We start from the raw sequence: 18,178 nt of genomic DNA, 5'->3' as shown, positions 1-18,178 counted from the left end.
CACAGATCCAGCATCCTGCTACAAAGTTTGTTGCAGCTTTATTGAAGCCTAGAGCTATCCAATGCTCTTGTACTCTATTTACCATGGCTTCCTTTGAATGATGTACTTGTCCATGAGCTACTTGTAACATAGGTGGAAATAGAGCTGCTGGTAGACAGTACTTTAATTCTCTTGACTTCCAAAGTCCATGTTCATCTTCTTCTGCCCCCAATCATGTCCATTTTTCCTTTTCTCCTTGTGATGCTTGTTGTTGAATTTTGATCAACTCCTCTTCACTGGGCATTTGTGTCACATCTTAAACTACTAAAACTTGCTCAGGTTCTTTTGATTGTAAGGCAATTCTATTGGCTTCTGCATCTGCAAATGCATTTGCTTTAGCTTCCATGGTTTGGCTCTTAGTATGTGCTTGTACCTTGATTATGCCAATTCTTTTAGGTAGTTCCATAATCAAACTGGCATGTTTGATGGGTTTTCCATTTGCACCTTTGAAGTCCCTACTTTTCCAAATAACAGCGTAATCCTGGGACACCCCCCAAGCATAGCGTGAATCCGTGTAGATGTTAGCTGTCATGTTTTCAGCATGTATGCAGGCTCTGGTCATTGCTATGAGTTCTGCTTCTTGTGCTGACATGCTTGGTCCAGAATCTATGACTTCAGTTTCAGTTGTTACTGCATATCGTGTCCTTGGGGATCCATTATTATAATATCTTGATCCATCGACGAACAGGTTCATGTCTGGATTGTCCAGTGGTGTATCTTGGACATTAGGAAGAAGTAAAGTCTCTAATTCAATGAGGGCTAGGCAATCATGTGGAAATGTTTGTGTTGTATTTTCTGCGTCTGTAGCAGCATTTTCCTCCTCATCTAACGATTTACCATCATTACCATTTCCCCCTCTCCTCCCCTCTTTTGAATCGTTGATTGGAAGGAATGTAGCTGGGTTTAGTACAGTGCATCTTGTGATGGTGACATGGGAGGCGCTTAAATAGTGCTACTTCATATTTGGTAAGTCTGGCTGCAGAAAGATGCTTGCTTTTTTTCTTGACTTAGTATTTCTGTTACAGCGTGCGGTACTTGTATACACAGTGGATGATCAAGCACAAGGTCTGTCACCTTTTCCCTCAGTATTGCTGCTACTGCCACTGCTCGGACACAGGATGGTGCTCCTCTGATAATCAGATCCAGCTGGGCTGAACAGTATGCCACTGGTCTTTGTTTTGGTCCGTATTTCTGGGTGAGCACCCCTAAAGAATGCCCTCTGTTTTCATGGCAGAATAGGTTAAAAGGCTCTTTGTAATCAGGCAATCCTAATGCTGGGGCTGTTATTATGACTTGCTTTAGTTTTCTTACTGCTTCTTCAATGGTGTCCCTGTTTTCTGCTGACGCCTCCTTTTTTGTTAATTCATATAGAGGTTGCATCAGTAATGAAGCTGAGGGTCTCCATTCTCTGCAATAACCAATAAGGCCCAGGAAAGCTCTGATTTCTTTTAATGTTCTTGGGGTTTTTGCTAGAGTTATTGCTTTTGTTCTTTCATCAGTAAGATGCCTTATTCCTTGGGATATGCAGTGTCCTAAAAAGATAACTCTTTTCTGTACTAGCTGTAGTTTGGCATTTGACACTCTGCAATCTTCTTCTGCCAAAAAGATGAGTAGTGATGCTGTTTCCTTTTTGCAGGATTAATGCCATTGCCTCTGAGAAATCTGATGGACTGGTTGCTCCCCCTTGGGGTAATCGTGTCCAACAATATTGTTTACCTTCGTGAGTGAATGTTAGAAACTTCTGGCTTTCCCATTCATCAGTAGATAATCTGTTTTTCCCTCCTTTTGAATCTTGAGATTCAACACCTTTATTGATTAATGTTGGAAAAGGGTTGCTGAGTTGAGGGTAATACATCTTCTGATGGTTACTTGTCGCACTCTGGCAGTGCTACTTCATACATGGTCAACCTTGCCACTGACAGGTGTCTGGTTCTTGCTTATTGAAGCTTCTCTGTACCTGCATGTGGACCCTGGATGATAAGTTCATGATTCAGCACTATGCCTGTGCTCTTGTCCTCTTCTAGGACTACTGATTCAGCACTGTGTCTGTGCTCTTATACTCTGCTAGGACTGTTGCTGCTATCACTGCTCTGATGCCGGTAGGTGCTCTTTGATTACTGCTGTCAAGCTTGCTTGAGTTGTAGGCCACTGGTCTTCACCTCAGTCCATGATTTTGCGTAAGGACTTCTATGTATGGCCTCTTTCTTTAATAGTCAGGTAGTTCTAGGGCTTGAGATGAGGCAACTGCTGTTTCCAAGTGTTCAATAGCTTAATTCATCTGTTGCTGTATGTAGGATGCGGACCCTCCTCCCTTTCAGTGTTGTCATACAATGCTTGCATGTAGACTGGTGCTAGAGGTATCCATGTTCTGTAGTGTCCTACTAGGCCCAAGGAATGATCATCTGACTTGCTTGACACTAGTTGGCATCTTAGCTTGCAGTATAAATCTTTTCCTTCTCACTTTTGTTAGATGTCGGGTACCTTGAGTGTCCTAGGAAGATTAACTCTTGCTTGACTAGCTGCAATTTCTCCTTTTGAGGCTCTGCAGTCTTGTTCTTCCAGAAACTTCACTAAGGATACTGCCCCTTCTTGGTACTTCTTTTAGTAGTGGTGGCAATCAGCAGTTCATTCACATCCTGTATTTAGCTGTGTGTTTTGTGAAAAAATCACTTGGTGATATAGCCCCTCCACAGGGCTATCCTGGTCCAGTAGTATTGCTTACTTTCTTCTACAACTGGTACTGCGGGAATGAGCCAATACTAAACTTCTGTTCTAACTTGCTACTAAATGGCTTTTTGTTCTTTCCTTTGATAAGTTGCTGGAAAGTTAAACTTCTACTGGTGTGTACTGTATTCTCCTTGGATAAGCTTTAGTACATTGTGCTTCAGCAAAAGTCACTGGACATGTACTCCGAGGTCAAGAACTGGGCTGGTATTGGTGACTGTAGTTCTTGCATCTCCTGTCCTTTTAAGAATTTCTGAATTCATCAGTTCTTGTGGTATCTCCCTCTGCTGTCTTCTGCGTGTGCTGGCTCCAGTATTCATTAGGCACAAACATATTTCTCCAGTGGGCAAGGTGACTGTAATTATACCTTCTGCTGTTTCCTCTGGAGACATTATGTTCACTGGGGAGTACCTGAAGAAGCTTGTACTTCATATTGGCAGAAGAAGCATCATTTATTTGTCTTTTGGAACTTTTTCTGTCTTGTTCCTTATTATTTGCTTTAAACCCCGGAGCTTCTGTTGCTTTAAATCATGGCATTATCTCTGTAATCTTGCCATGTAGTACTGACCATTTGTCAGATGTCTTTCTTTGTCCTTTTTAAAGCAGACTTCCTTTAGTCTCCAAACTTTCATGCGACCTTCATATTGTTTCTCAACTTTTCTTTTTTCAATCACCTCTCTTTATGATTCATTCATTATTCTTCATACTTTGTCCTTTCTTCACTTGCATATTCTTTCTCACTGCTGCTGGCATGTCATCTTCTTAGTCCAAGTCCACCCAGGCTGGTGTTCAACATAATGATGTTCATGCTGGGAGTTGTTGTTCCTCTTTGTCTTACTTTTCCTGTGAGAGATAGACTTGTATAGCAAGCTTGTATTTCAGGTTACATCTTTGCTTTCTTGCAGGGGTAGGGCTTAACCTCCCAATCCAGTCGTTGCAATGGCCTGATCTGTAAGTAAATGTAGAGGAATCTGGTTGTGCATAAAAACAGCTCTTGAAACCCTTGTGTCTCCTGTGGGTAAAGTCACTTTTATCGAACTGCCAGTGGTGACTGAGTACACTGTTGCCGACACAGGAGTTGCACACCCTCATATTCTATCATCTTGTGTGTCGTATAGTGACTTTATCATAGTAAGTTCTGATGGACTCAGTCTTCTCCTGTTTCAAGTCTGGGGCTGCTGGTGCCCTGAGTGTCTGTGCATGACACCATCTCTTAAGTCTTGTCATGTACATCTTTCCACTTTCAAACGTTGTTCTATTTTCCTCTGTCGGAACGGCCTCTATGGCTGGGCAATCGTTTGCTGCAATTGCTGCTGCCATGGTGCTTACTGCTTGAGCTGTTCCTGGTCCTAGTATAGCCTCACACAACTGGTGATAGTCGACCCATGCTGGTGTCCATATGGCTTGAATTCTTTCCATATAGGCATAAAATGCTGTTGGGTTTTTTCTAGGATCTGGGGACTCTGCAACTATTTTTGCGAGGTCATTGCCATACCAGGGTTTGTGGTGTTGGCTCTGTACGATGTATGGTTCATCCACCCTGGTTGCATAATTTGTGTTGCGTATTCTCTGCACTTGTACTGGATACAGAGCAATAGGCAATGCTGACCGTCTTTCAGCATTTCTGGTTGCATAGTTATCTTGGCATGGCGGTTCATGGGGTTTCTTGTGATAAAGTATCAGGACACTGGGGCATACTCTGTACACATAGCTCAGGTAAATCATTCGGGTTTTCAACCACAGATCCTTCCAAGATAGGGCTGATTATTCGCCACTCTTTTCCTGGTTCATCTCTTTTCAATTTCACTGTTAGTGAGCTTGCAGGTGATTTAATTCTGTTCATACTAGGGGTACCTGGGTGTGCATGCATGTCTGGGTATAGGGGTGGGGTATAGTGTGTAGGTGCTGTTGCTGAAATTACAGGCAGTGAGTTTAACGCTGGTTGTGGTGCTATTGGGTACTCTGGTACAATGGGGAAATCATTCTATTCTCTGCTTCTAATTCTTTTACAGTGATCCAGATGGATGCTTGATCTCTACAATTATGCTTAATTATCCAACTCTTGTTACAGGAGGCAAATTTTTCCCATTTCTCTAAGTCTAGTGTCCCTTCTGATGGAAAACCTGCTCTTTTGAAAATTTTACTTATTCCTTTCAGAGCTTTCCTCCCCTCCCTGTTACTAACAATATCCACGGGTTTGAACCCATCCTGATGTGGTATTTTAGTAACCCCTTATGAGGGACTTAAAATCTCCTTTCAGAGCTTTTCTCCCCTCCCTGTTACTAACAATATCCACGGGTTTGTCGGGCCCTGACATCTTTACAGACCGCGCTCCCATGCCTGGGTGAACGTGCGCGGAACCCCTCCTGATGTGGTATTTTAGTAACTCCTTATGAGGGAATTAAAATCTCCTTGTGAGACGCTGACTCTGAAGAATCTCTTCTATCCTTGTACCTAAAGAGCTCCTTAAATCCGTCTGTGGACAAATGACTGGGGTTGTAGTGTTGCCCCTTCCTCCCTGTATTGGTTAAAAATCTGTTAGTACTGCTCCCCAAGTGAGACCTGCATAATAGATTATTTCTTCTGAATCACTGAGATGCGTCCCTAATATTATTGTTAAGTTACTCCAAGGGTCTATCCCCCTGCCTATATAGACTCCTGCTTGTACCAGTACCCCTGTTGTTCCTTGTGTTCTTGGTAAACTCCCCACTATTCTTGGAATTCGTTCACCTTGTGTCTGGAAAATTATGTGTCCTGTGCACCGCAGGCAATCATACCTGAGACTCCTTTCTATTGGGGTTACCATGTAAGTTTATCCCTTGTTTTCTTTCAGACAGTAGCTGTTCTTTATTACTGACCCCATCCTACCCCTTAACTGTCTTGCATAGGGACATACAATATATACAGTACAATGTGTGCAGGAGAATCTAGTTACTGACACTGGTTTCATTATTCAGCAGACACCCCGACTCCCCCCACCTTTTCAAAAGCATATTGACAGAGTACATACAACAGTGCAAGGATCCAAAAACAAGGATGACAGTAAATGCTATATCTGTTATCTATGTGCACGGCAGCTGTTTGAGGCTGCACGGGCAAATGGGTCTTAGACCTGGGATTATGTGGTTCCTAGGCCAATAGGTTATGATGTTAGACCAATCATTCTCAATGTAATGTTCCAACAATTCTCTTTTTAAAATGACAACCTATTGTACAATAAAATTCATCATCATTTTCCACATAACCAAATGAGAATTCAGTGCTTGTAATTGCCACCAATCTCGGTGCTACAGACCCTTTGTATTTTCTTAACACAACAACACAGGTACAAGATTTGCATACACCTCTTTGGTTATGTCTCAATTCAAACTGTTTATCAGCAATCGAATACACCTTGGCCATACGCCACCTTTTAAAAATGTAAAATTTTTCTGAATATTTGATTAATTCCCCCTGTACACTTGTGACAAATTAGCTGAAGATATTTACCCACAATTCAACAATATAACATCACAATATATATTTTACCTTAAAGAAAATTTCTTCTTCTGACTGATACTGGGCTCTTTAAGATATTCTCTGATCTTCTCGACTGGACTTTCCCAGATGCATTCAAGAAAACGCTGAGCCAAGTGAGCAGGTAGAAATCTACACATTAAGTCTCACTTACCGGTTTTTGTCATCAGCGGTTCCTGAAAGATCAGAGGATTTGTTGCCAGTGGAGGAGATGCTGGAATATCCCGGACGATGCCCCCAAATGTTAGGGTATGTTAACTTATTCAGGTCTGGTCTATAAACTCTCTGCAGTCATCAGTCAGAATTCTGTTCCTTTAGCAACCGGTTGGAGGTCAATAAATGATAAGATGACACAAGTTCATGTGTAACCTATGCAAATCATAAATGACCTGCTAGGGGCCGTCATAGCTTTATTATTTATAGCTTAAAGACAAAATCTCGCTTGCCAATACATTTAGCCAATCAGAATACACCATGTATGTTTTGAAATACATCGATTGTCATACAATGTTCCAAGTGGCAACTAGAACAGCCTTGAAAATGGTTATTGTTTCGTTTATCAGTCTTTCGGACATAAACTCAGAAGATTTCTTTCAGCATTCTTCTCAATTAGCCTTGGATATATCTGGTGTTGCTTTGTCCGCCTTGGATACATTTAATGTTGCTTTTGTCTTTGTACAAGTCATGCTTTAGGACAAGATATTACCAACTCTGCAATATTTTTCTTAAGGACACATGAACCCATTTTGTGCATACAGTAAATATCTTAATAAATGCGGAAAAAGCGTGAATCAATATATATTTGCTATACTGCGGAAGCTCCTACACTATCAACTTTAAACCTTGTGCAGCGCTGTCAGTACAAAGTACTCACAGTGCGTACCCTTTACCAAATACACGTTAAAACCTTAAGCAGTTGTGAATATAATAACCCTATAACCCCTAGCAGAGAAATGAGGACACAACACCGATATGGGGTAAAACCACAGGGTTCTAAGGCCACTGCGGATTAATTAGACAAAAGGAAATAACAATACAATTTCTACACTACAAGCTAACATGATATTTAAACAGAATAATGGCTACAGAGAATGTACATACGTGAGAATTCGTTCGCAAGCGCGTCCTGGATCAGCCCTCCGCTATCAGGTAGAAAGCGTTCAGAGTCTTGTGTGACCAAGCCTGCTGCAAGCTCTATTTATTCACTTCATCCAAAATAATACAATGGTCACTGTATTCCCTTTGTCTATTGGACACAGAGATGTTCATTTACATTACAGGAGAGGTCATAGGTTGATTTGAAAAGGTGAGCGATGTCATTCTCAACTGCTCTTGGGGGTGGTATCCTCTGGATTCCCGCCGCATACATAATACATAGTAAATACAGTTTTATATCTATATTCTACTTCTGCACATAACTATACGCTGCAACATGCGATCTTCCTCTAACCAACACCGGAATGTTTCCCTTAAAATACCCTACAGCTGAATACCAAACACCACCTTGTAACCTTGTTCTGTCCTCTCCTATCCTGTAAAGGTGAATCCCTTTGTTCAGTAACTATTTTAAACAGCTATTTCTTTCTGATGTGGTGCAGGGGGCTATGTGTACAATGTGCACTATTTGGGTTAAATATGAAATGTTTTGATAACCCTCTATGCGCTCACAAACACTACCGTAAATGCGCACACCACCCGCAGGAACGCGGGAGCGATCATACGCAAATTGCGAGTATGTGCACGCACGGCAGAATGGGCGCGCGCACAGCAGGCATGCGCCTGGTGTTAGTACAAGGCATATGCATTATATTTTTCGACTTTGACAGTCCACCCTTTGACAGTCAACAATAACTGCCACTATCTAAACATTAAACTGAAAAATATACAATACAATACCTATAAATGATTGTGTGGTAGGAGGAGAGGAGTAGGAGGGAAATGTATGACCTAGTGGGATAGTAAAAGCATGTATGTATGAACTTCATGTCTGAGGGGCATGTATCATCGTGCCGTACATGTTCTAGATAAGCTTCGAGGTATTGCGAAGTATACATTAAATCCTTCTTATCCCGTATTAAGGATCTGTAAGTGGGCCAACAAACACTACCGAGCTCTTTTCAGCTTCTTGTTCCAACAAATGGGGTGCACATTTAGTTGATGAGACATGGAGGGGAAAAACATGTGAATGCTAATATGTGGATATATATATCACCTGTCGACTATGTGTGTCACTACCTGAAGGTTGTAGAGATGAAGATAAGAAATATATCACAAATACATTCATACAACAATTGTGCAATCATCCTTGGGTGTTGGTTGAAGTCTTGTCCGGATGGGTGTATCCTTGCTGTGGGTGGTAATCAAAGTCTTTCAAGTGTCCATAAAAAGTCTTTAAAAGTCTTTAGAGTGTCTATCAAAGTCTTTAGAATGTCCATCAAAGTCTATAGAATGTCCATCAAAGTCTTCTTCCGAATGTATGTATTTTTGCTTGGGAGAAAAACAAAGGAGAAACGGTGAAAGAAACGGACCGTGGAATCACATTTTATCACAACATTGTCAAAAATTTGAATGGGTCATAAATGAAATCAGTTGTTGTAACAATGCCCCCACCCCTCAAACTCATCACTTTGGTACTGCGCTTGCGCCGCGTTAAAAATCGAACACATCTAAATATCAAACCAATCATTACGACGACAGGATACAAAGGAGAAACTTTCCTACACTCACGATAACATTTTGGGCCCATTCTCCTAAACCTGAGAACCAATTGCGTGGGTTCAACCATGAGACCCAGCCGGTCAGTTCATTACTCACAGCAGTAAGAGTAAGGTTGTGTCTCCTTCGGAACTCCCATTTCAATTGCAAGATATCGTCCATCTTTTAATCTATGACCTCGGTGGGGTCATCAGTGCTGTTTGTAATGTACGTGCAACACTTCACACCATACTGAGTTGCTAGGGTGACACAATACCCGCCTGTCACCGCTGTGATGTAATTGAGAACCATCCTGTGCTGGATCAGTTCTGTTTTGTAAGCTTGCAATTCCCTCCCTGTATACCTGAAGGTGTCATCATACATCTCGGTGATATTATCTATCAGGTTCGCTAGCGCATGAATATACCTAAAATTTATAATTCCTCTGGCGGTACGGGTGATATCTAACGCGAGTAGGAATTGAATCCCGGTGGATTCGTGGATCAAATCAGAGGCTGCGTGCTCTGTCCTATCTATAAGGTGTCTCTTAACGATGTGTTCATAATGAGTATGAGTGTAAGGAGCTTGAGCATTGCGGTGAACGTCTTTCATCTTGTTATGGGTTATGGTCATTACTTCTGGCAACACTCTTCCAATGTAACACAATCCCTCTGAGTTTGGGGCAAGCCACTTATACGCCTTCCTCCCGCATATGAAATAAGCATCATCGGGGAGAACATATGGGACAGAATATGACATTACCATATTGCAAACCTTCCAAGTGAAAAATCCTATCTCTAGTTCTCTCATCTGTTCAGTACACGTATCAGGCTGTATGATATGCGCACAGTATCCCGGAGATACTTCTCCAACTCGCATGGTCTTACTTCCTAGAGTATACCTATACCGAAAATACCTTCCACTGTTGGCTATTTGGCGTATAAGTTCAGGGTCTACAGGCATTCTGTCAGCTCTGTGTGAAAACGCCATGGTTTGTTTATTCCATGTCACTTCCCAATTTCCCGGCTTTCGGGAATTGGAAATGTTGAAACATACTAAGGATCTATCCACATGATATTGGTGGAGCTTCAAACTAGGGGGTTTAGAAATATTAAATTTCTTGTCCACCGGTCTCCCACCCCGTAATTCGAGTACCTCATCTATTGTTAAAGGATATGGTATTAGTCCTGACTTGCTCTGACCTTGAGGTACTTGTGAACACACCCAGCATTCTGTCTGGTTTAAGATCTTACCCACTAACGAGTGATAATCACTCAATGGATGACGGTCCATGTTAATATTACGGCTGGACTGACATCTCTGTATGCAACCGTCCTCAACTATGTTTTCACAGTTCCTACAAATACAATTTTCCTCAGCTAATAACCCTTCACAGTGCCTCTTAGTTTCATGACTACCAGATCGTTTTCTGATACTCGCCTTTGCTCGATGGTTGTGTTGCTCTTGGAATTCTACTAATCCGTCCTTGCCATCAGAACCCATTCCAGATCCTTTCTCGACCTCTCTGGTACTCTCACCGAAACAAACTGCTCTGGTCAACAACAGGGTCAACAGGAAAACCCGGAACGCAGTCTCTTGGGGTAAGTCCATCTTGTTAAAGGAAGAGGAAAAGAATGAGAAGGGGGAGGAAAGGAGGGTGACGGGAGGTGGAGAAAATAATAAAAGGGAAAAAGAAAAACTGGTGCGACAGCCGCCTCTGGTCTTATTATTCTCAGTGCTCAGGTGCCGTCTCAACAGTACTGCCTCTCAGCCTTCCCGGAACAGACACTCCAGTGATACGATTCTTTCCGAGTCAGCGACCTTTCTGTAGGGAACATAAATCCTGCATTACAATGTGTTTAACTGTTGTGTGAAGTAAACCATCCGTGGAAAATGAAAAAGAGAGAGAGACTAAAAAAGAAAATTTGTCTGATTTCCGTTCACCATCAGGCTGTCACACCAATATGTCTATCGGTATCTCTGCACAGTCTCCCTCCACCAGTATTTCCACTCTCCACCCTCTGTGCATGGCCAGGCACAATGATGCTGGTGAGATATACTGGGGTTGGGCAGACCTCTGAAAAGACCAAGTAGACATGTGACGTTTGAGCTGTAGTTCTGTCGGTGAACGTCAGAGATGAAGAGGAAACTTTTAAAGATAAATCACAGAGTTTACTTGGCTGCCCCTGTATCTACAAGAAATGATCTACCAACTACATCAACTGTGACCTCAGGTTCACTTCCAAGGCTAGCAATCAACTTCACTGGCTGCGGACTACAGGTGCGGCCCAAAATTTTTCCTATGTGATCCCTGATCCCAATTACGTGTATCATAACTTTGCTCATTTTCTTGTCTAGGGGGTCGGTATAGCTTATGTGTGCTTTTATAATTACAGTTCCGTGCGTAATGTCCTTCCTTCTGGCAGTTATATCATTTAACTACATACGACTTACCATCAGGGGTCTGGGGTTTCGGCTGATGTGGCTTCGTTGTCAGGGCTTTTATACTTACTGTCATCAGCTTATCCCCCTGTGACTCCCTGTGTTTAATGATGTTCAGATCGTGCTCGATAGCGGACTCTCTTAATGCAGCCACCGAGATACCTTTCCAATTAGGTTGAGTGGTTTGTACCCTTGTTCTCAACGTTTCTTTTAACCTGTTCATTAATACGGACACAGCTACCTCCCTATGATGTACATTTTAGTTGCCTCTACAATGTGAGGTGCTATTGTCTCTGCATAATGTACAGTACCGTACTTACCTGTGGACACGACCTCACCTGTCCCTCCGCTAGGGGCCTTTGCTACTGCTCTTACTGGTTGGGCCGTGCCCACTTGGGTGTCTTGTATGGTGGCTGCTAGAGAGAGTGCCGATATCGTGCTGGGTTCATCTTCTTGCTTGTAGTCCTGAGGGAAGTTTAAAATGGGATGCAACTTGCAGGGGTTAGGATTAATACATTTATCAGTTTTACTCTTATCATCATTAATACATTTATCAACTTTACTCTTATCATCTATCAGTATGCCATTGTCTGTAGCCACTTTCTTCCCTGTAATATACGGTGGTGGTGGTGGTGCGGTTGCCATCAGTTTCCTGCTAGGTTTGGAACCGGCTGCGTGAGCTAGTTCCCTCTGTATATCACTCTCTCGTTGCCATAAATGTAAACAGTTTGAGTGTCTGATCCTTTCTTTTCGGGATTTTAGCAGACATATCCTAATCCTTAAATTCTGCAACACCTCTGGATTAAAACTGCCCACCTTAGGGAATGGTTCCCTATCTCCCGCAGTCATACGTTCCCATTCATTGCATAAAACCTCTGTGTGAGATCCATATTTCTCACACATTATGTACCTCGCTGACCCTTTAGGCCGCGGAATTTCAACCTGAACCCTGGTTGATCGTCCCTTTTTTGAGCAACTGGCCCCCATATTTGCAGGTATTGCTCTCTTGGCTAATCCTGCAAAAACCAAAATACTCAATATAAGGCAACGGTGAAAGTTCAACGAGTGCTCTCACCCACGTTGGCCAGTACACCTACACACTGTCCGCAGCGCTGGTCGTACCCAACCTAGGGCCCTGCGTAACCTCTATTTACTGGAAATCTCTGGGAGTGACTTACCCTAACCAGTAAATATTAGTCGTTGGAGATTTCCTGAGTGACCAGCGAAACTCCCTTAAAATAAAAAAAACTGTTACACAAATCACGTTGCGTGTACAATTAGCGTCTATGATCCCGCGATTTTACGCAAATGGCGTAATGGGTATCAAGTTGAACTAACTATTGCACACACTAACGCGCGGTACAATAGCACTGCGTATAAGTAACTGTTACTTATCCGCCGTACGACCAACGGAATCGATTGTTTAGGCTGCGAAACCTCAGCCGGAGCGTATCCTCAAAACGGGCCTATATGGGTATCTCGCCAAACCCCGGGGCTGCGATATCTCTCTGCTGACCTCTCAGGCTGCAGTGTTCAGAGCTTCACTGACCTGCTGGTCTGTGGTAAACTTGCTACCTTGCTCCTTTGTACTCTTATCAATGTTAACGTGAGCAAGTCAATCTCACGCCACCAAGTGTTCACTCCACCGGTGTACTCTCCTACGGGATCCCGAATTCCCTGGGTCCAAAACCTTTATTGTTTGCACACTCACACTCGTTCAATCATATATACCTTTTGGTTTTTCTGTACAGAAAATTAACTTTCATTCAGGAAAACAGAATAACTCCAGAGGTGATACAGTAAGTAAGGTGTTTAAACTAAATATTGGACACTGATCAATTTGTGCTATTATCGCGTGGCTACCGTATGGCGCCTAAACTAAACAATGCTATTGTGTAATTTGTACTTAGCGGTCGTACTTTGTACGCACGTTGCGTAAACACGCCACGTGCGTATGGCTTTACGTAGCGTACGCAGTCCCGTGTTTTGTCCGAGACACGCGTACAAAGGCCGTACGTCCGCAGTACTACAAATCCCACACTTCTATAAATGTAAGCGATATTACCTATAATCGCTCACTTAACACCACACAGTTTCTTCTGTATAAATCTTTAAAACTAGGCCAGGCTGTGTGTGCGTCTTACACTTACTTCCTTAAATATTAACTCTATATTTTAACTAAATAGCAACAAATTTTCTCAGTACAGGTTAAAATGAATCTAGTAATCAATGCTTATGGCAATAATGCGAGCAGGTATACAGAGTACAAAATACTAGTGATGAGCGGATTCGGTTTTACTCGGTTCTCAAAACCGAATCTTATTGGCTATCCAAAACACGTGACATCAGTGAGCCAATAAGATTCGGTTTTGAGAACCGAGTAAAACCGAGTAAAACCGAATCCGCTCATCACTACAAAATACAGGTCTAAATGAATCTAGTAATCAATAATTCCAATGGTATGATTCATATTGGATAGCTATCTTGCAGAACATACATTGATATAAACACACACATAATTATAATATTATATCTATGTACCATTCACTGGTCTCCTGAGACCCATTTACCCATTAAGTGCTTCTAATTTGCATATGAATGCTGTGTGCTTTTGACTGTCTGTGAAGGTGGTTTTTCACTGCTAGGAAAAAGCAGTTACACAGGTTAATTTGTATTTCAATGGCTATCTTACAACAAGCAGAGTTAACTGAATCCTAGAGGTAAAGAAAACAAAAACAAAAAAACTTTGTTTATATCTGTGTGTGGTTCTTACATCAGGTATTCATCTTACTATTAACTTTTCACTAGCCCCATCTGAAACTATTTGTAATTGACTATGGCATGGGTTAAATAAATGCATTGGTAACTCATAAATGGTGATTTCTTTTTTTGACCAAGGACGGCTGATTATTCCGGGCAGTGAAAATCAGCCATTTAGAAAAAAATGACCTTCCCAACATGGCCGCTGCTCCTCCCCCTTCCACATCCATGAGGGTTACACAAAATGGTGGACAGGCCATGTGGTTAGTCCAAAATGGAGGACAGACCATGCGGCTTCCTTTGTCACAAAGAAATCACACACCATGCAAGCCCCTGAAGTTATTTTAGGCCTGAGTTAAAAATAAAACTATATCAAAGCTATGCAAACTTTTAAATATACTTTTAAACCTACTTAAACAGATAAACAATCCAATCTGAATAAAACACAATATGACCTTTGAATCTTGTTTTGTAACAATAAAAATACATTTTAGCATCTTAAATATTATGAGAAACGCCTTGTCCCTTAAAATTTCCTATCAGCGTCTTACTGATACCACAACAATACATTAACGTGGATGTTTTTTTCGTCAGCATTTTGCGATGCGTCCATCATTAGCCGGTCAATTACAGCCGCGTTTGTAATGTACAGTGCATCATTAAGAACGTGATATCCCGTGAGAGCCGCCAATTGATAATGTCAATTATTATCTTTAAACATAAAGCTATAACTTTAAATACACCTTTATCGTGGGGCCGCTGCGGCCGCTGGATTGAATACACACGCTACGTACTGTGTACGCTATTTGCGTACAGAGTCCTATAGCTTATGGACTTAGCGTACAGGACACCGCGCCGGGAGTACAAAGTACACACCGCGCGCACACAATAGGATGATAGATTTTAAACCTTGTTAGTGATACAATGTAATGATACGTTTATGCTTTAAACATTCTGCAGCACGGCACTGTAATGATGATACACTTTAAACCTTGTGCAGCGCTGTCGGTACAAAGTACTCACAGTGCGTACCCTTTACCAAATACACGTTAAAACCTTAAGCAGTTTGTGAATATAATAACCCTATAACCCCTAGCAGAGAAATGAGGACACAACACCGATATGGGGTAAAACCACAGGGTTCTAAGGCCACTGCGGATTAATTAGACAAAAGGAAGTAACAATAAAATTTATACACTACAAGCTAACATGATATCTAAACAGAATAATAGCTACAGAGAATGTACATACGTGAGAATTCGTTCGCAAGCGCGTCCTGGACCAGTCCTCCGCTATCAGGTAGAAAGCGTTCAGAGTCTTGTGTGACCAAGACTGCTGCAAGCTCTATTTATTCACTTCATCCAAAACAATACAATGGTCACTGTAATCCCTTTGTCTATTGGACACAGAGATGTTCATTTACATTACAGGAGAGGTCATAGGTTGATTTGAAAAGGTGGGCGATGTCATTCTCAACTGCTCTTGGGGGTGGTATCCTCTGGATTCCCGCCGCATACATAATACATAGTAAATACAGTTTTATATCTATATTCTACTTCTGCACATAACTATACACTGCAACATGCGATCTTCCTCTAACCAACACTGGAATGTTTCCCTTAAAATACCCTACAGCTGAATACCAAACACCACCTTGTAACCTTGTTCTGTCCTCTCCTATCCTGTAAAGGTGAATCCCTTTGTTCAGTAACTATTTTAAACAGCTATTTCTTTCTGATGTGGTGCAGGGGGCTATGTGTACAATGTGCACTATTTGGGTTAAATATGAAATGTTTTGATAACCCTCTATGCGCTCACAAACACTACCGTAAATGCGCACACCACCCGCTGGAACGTGGGAGCGATCGTACGCAAATTGCGAGTATGTGCACGCACGGCAGAATGGGCGCGCGCACAGCGGGCATGCGCCTGGTGTTAGTACAAGGCATATGCCAGGCATTCCCAACCACGGTCCTCAAGGCACACTAACAGTGCAGGTTTTAGTGATATCCAGGCTTCAGCACAGGTGACTTAATTAGTAGCTCAGTTATTTTGATTTAACCATCCGTGCTGCAGCCTGGATATCACTAAACCCTGCACTGTTGGTGTGCCTTGAGGACCGGGGTTGGGAATGCCTGGCATATGCATTATGATATTTTTCGACTTTGACAGTATAGAGCAGTGATGGGCTGCAGGCCCGCACCTCTCCTCCTGTCTATTATTGTCAGATGTATTTATTATTATTTATATAGCGCGCACATATTCTGCAACACTTTACAGCATGGGTCTTCAACCTGCGGCCTCCAGCTGCTGAGGAACTACACATCCCAGCATGCCTTGCCTTAGTTTTAGCATGCCTTAATAGCAAAACTGTGGCATGACATGCTGGGATGTCTAGTTCCAGGGCCACAGGTTGAAGACCCATGCTTTTAGGGACAAAGGGTGCCTCAAAGATGGCCCCCGGAAACAGCTAAGGGTGAGGGCCGCAGGGTGGGCCATGGAGCAAAGGCGGGAAGGGGGACAGAGGATGAGCCCCATCCCCATTTTGACACCTCTGGGTGTCTGCTGGCCAGTGGGGTAGCTAGGGCTTATCAGGAGAGGAGGGAGAAGGGAGCAGTAGATAAGGGAGAGCAGGAGGGGGTTAAGGCAGTACTCATGAGGTGCACGGTCCCCGGGTGGTAGGGGAGGGGGGACGCAGTCGCTTGGCACCAATTGGGACAGCCGCGCCCCCTACCCAGGTTTGGTTGGAGGTGGGGCTGGATGCTCGCGTTTGCAAGCGGACCGGGCACGCCCACACACATAGGTAGGAGGGGAGGCGGGACGCGGCGTGCTCACACGGTCAGGCCGAGCGCGCCTTCACCCATAGGTATGGAGGCGGACAGACGCGCCCCCCCCCCCACATAGTTAAAAAGAACCTTGCTCAACAATCCTTTCCTGACCCTGCGACATATTGTGTGAGGTTTTGTTGGTGTGTGTTTCAAGAGTGAAATAAAAGCGGTGAGCGATTTGGCCCAACAAAGGTGTCGACTCAATGCTTTGGTAAGCACGGGTACAGGGGTTCGCCGGATGGTCGGCCTCTCCCCCTTAACAGAGAATACTTCATTCAGCCCCTGCCTCAGTGGAGTTTACAATCTACAGTCCCTACCACACGCTAGGGTACATTTTCTGCTGCGGGGTACACTGGGCTCCACAAGGATTGGACAATGGGGTGTAGAGTAGGATCTTGATCTGCGGCACCAACAGGCTCAAAGCTTTGACTGTTCCCAGAATGCACAGCGCCGCCTCCTCTATAACCCCGCCTCCCCGCACAGGAGCTCAGTTTTATAAGTTGGTGCTGCAGTAAGCAGGCACTTAACAGAGGGGCTGCTCCAAGCAGCCCTAAGAAAAGCTTTTTATGAGGTAAAAAGTGAAGACTTCAAGGGCAGCAGTGGTGGTAAATGTCTTGTGACATTCACTGCTGCAGCTTCAGCTCTCCCCAGCGGCGCTGTACACTCCCGAGCCCTGGTTGCCGGGTACCCTACAGCGGAGGCTCCGGTTTTCTTCACGTTAGACACACACGGCTGGGGCTCTCCAGGATCGCGTGGCCGCGCTTCGGGAGGTGGTAAGTGGGTCCCGCTTGCGGGACCCGGTCTTTATCGCGATCCGGCGCGGTCAGAGGGAGGTGGGCCGCACGCGCTGGCGGTGGACAGTGGACACTGTGGATACAGGCGATCCCACTAGATCACCAGGGCATGGGCGCAGGTCAGGTTTTCTCTCTAAACCAATTCTTATTTCTCTGACGTCCTAAGTGGATGCTGGGGACTCCGTCAGGACCATGGGGAATAGCGGCTCCGCAGGAGACAGGGCACAAAAGTAAAAGCTTTAGGATCAGGTGGTGTGCACTGGCTCCTCCCCCTATGACCCTCCTCCAAGCCTCAGTTAGATTTTTGTGCCCGGCCGAGAAGGGTGCAATCTAGGTGGCTCTCCTAAAGAGCTGCTTAGAGTAAAAGTTTTGTTAGTTTTT

The sequence above is a fragment of the Pseudophryne corroboree genome, chromosome 6 (assembly GCF_028390025.1).
Source record: "Pseudophryne corroboree isolate aPseCor3 chromosome 6, aPseCor3.hap2, whole genome shotgun sequence".
In the NCBI taxonomy this organism is placed as follows: domain Eukaryota; kingdom Metazoa; phylum Chordata; class Amphibia; order Anura; family Myobatrachidae; genus Pseudophryne; species Pseudophryne corroboree.
Note: the sequence above shows the minus strand (reverse complement) of the source record.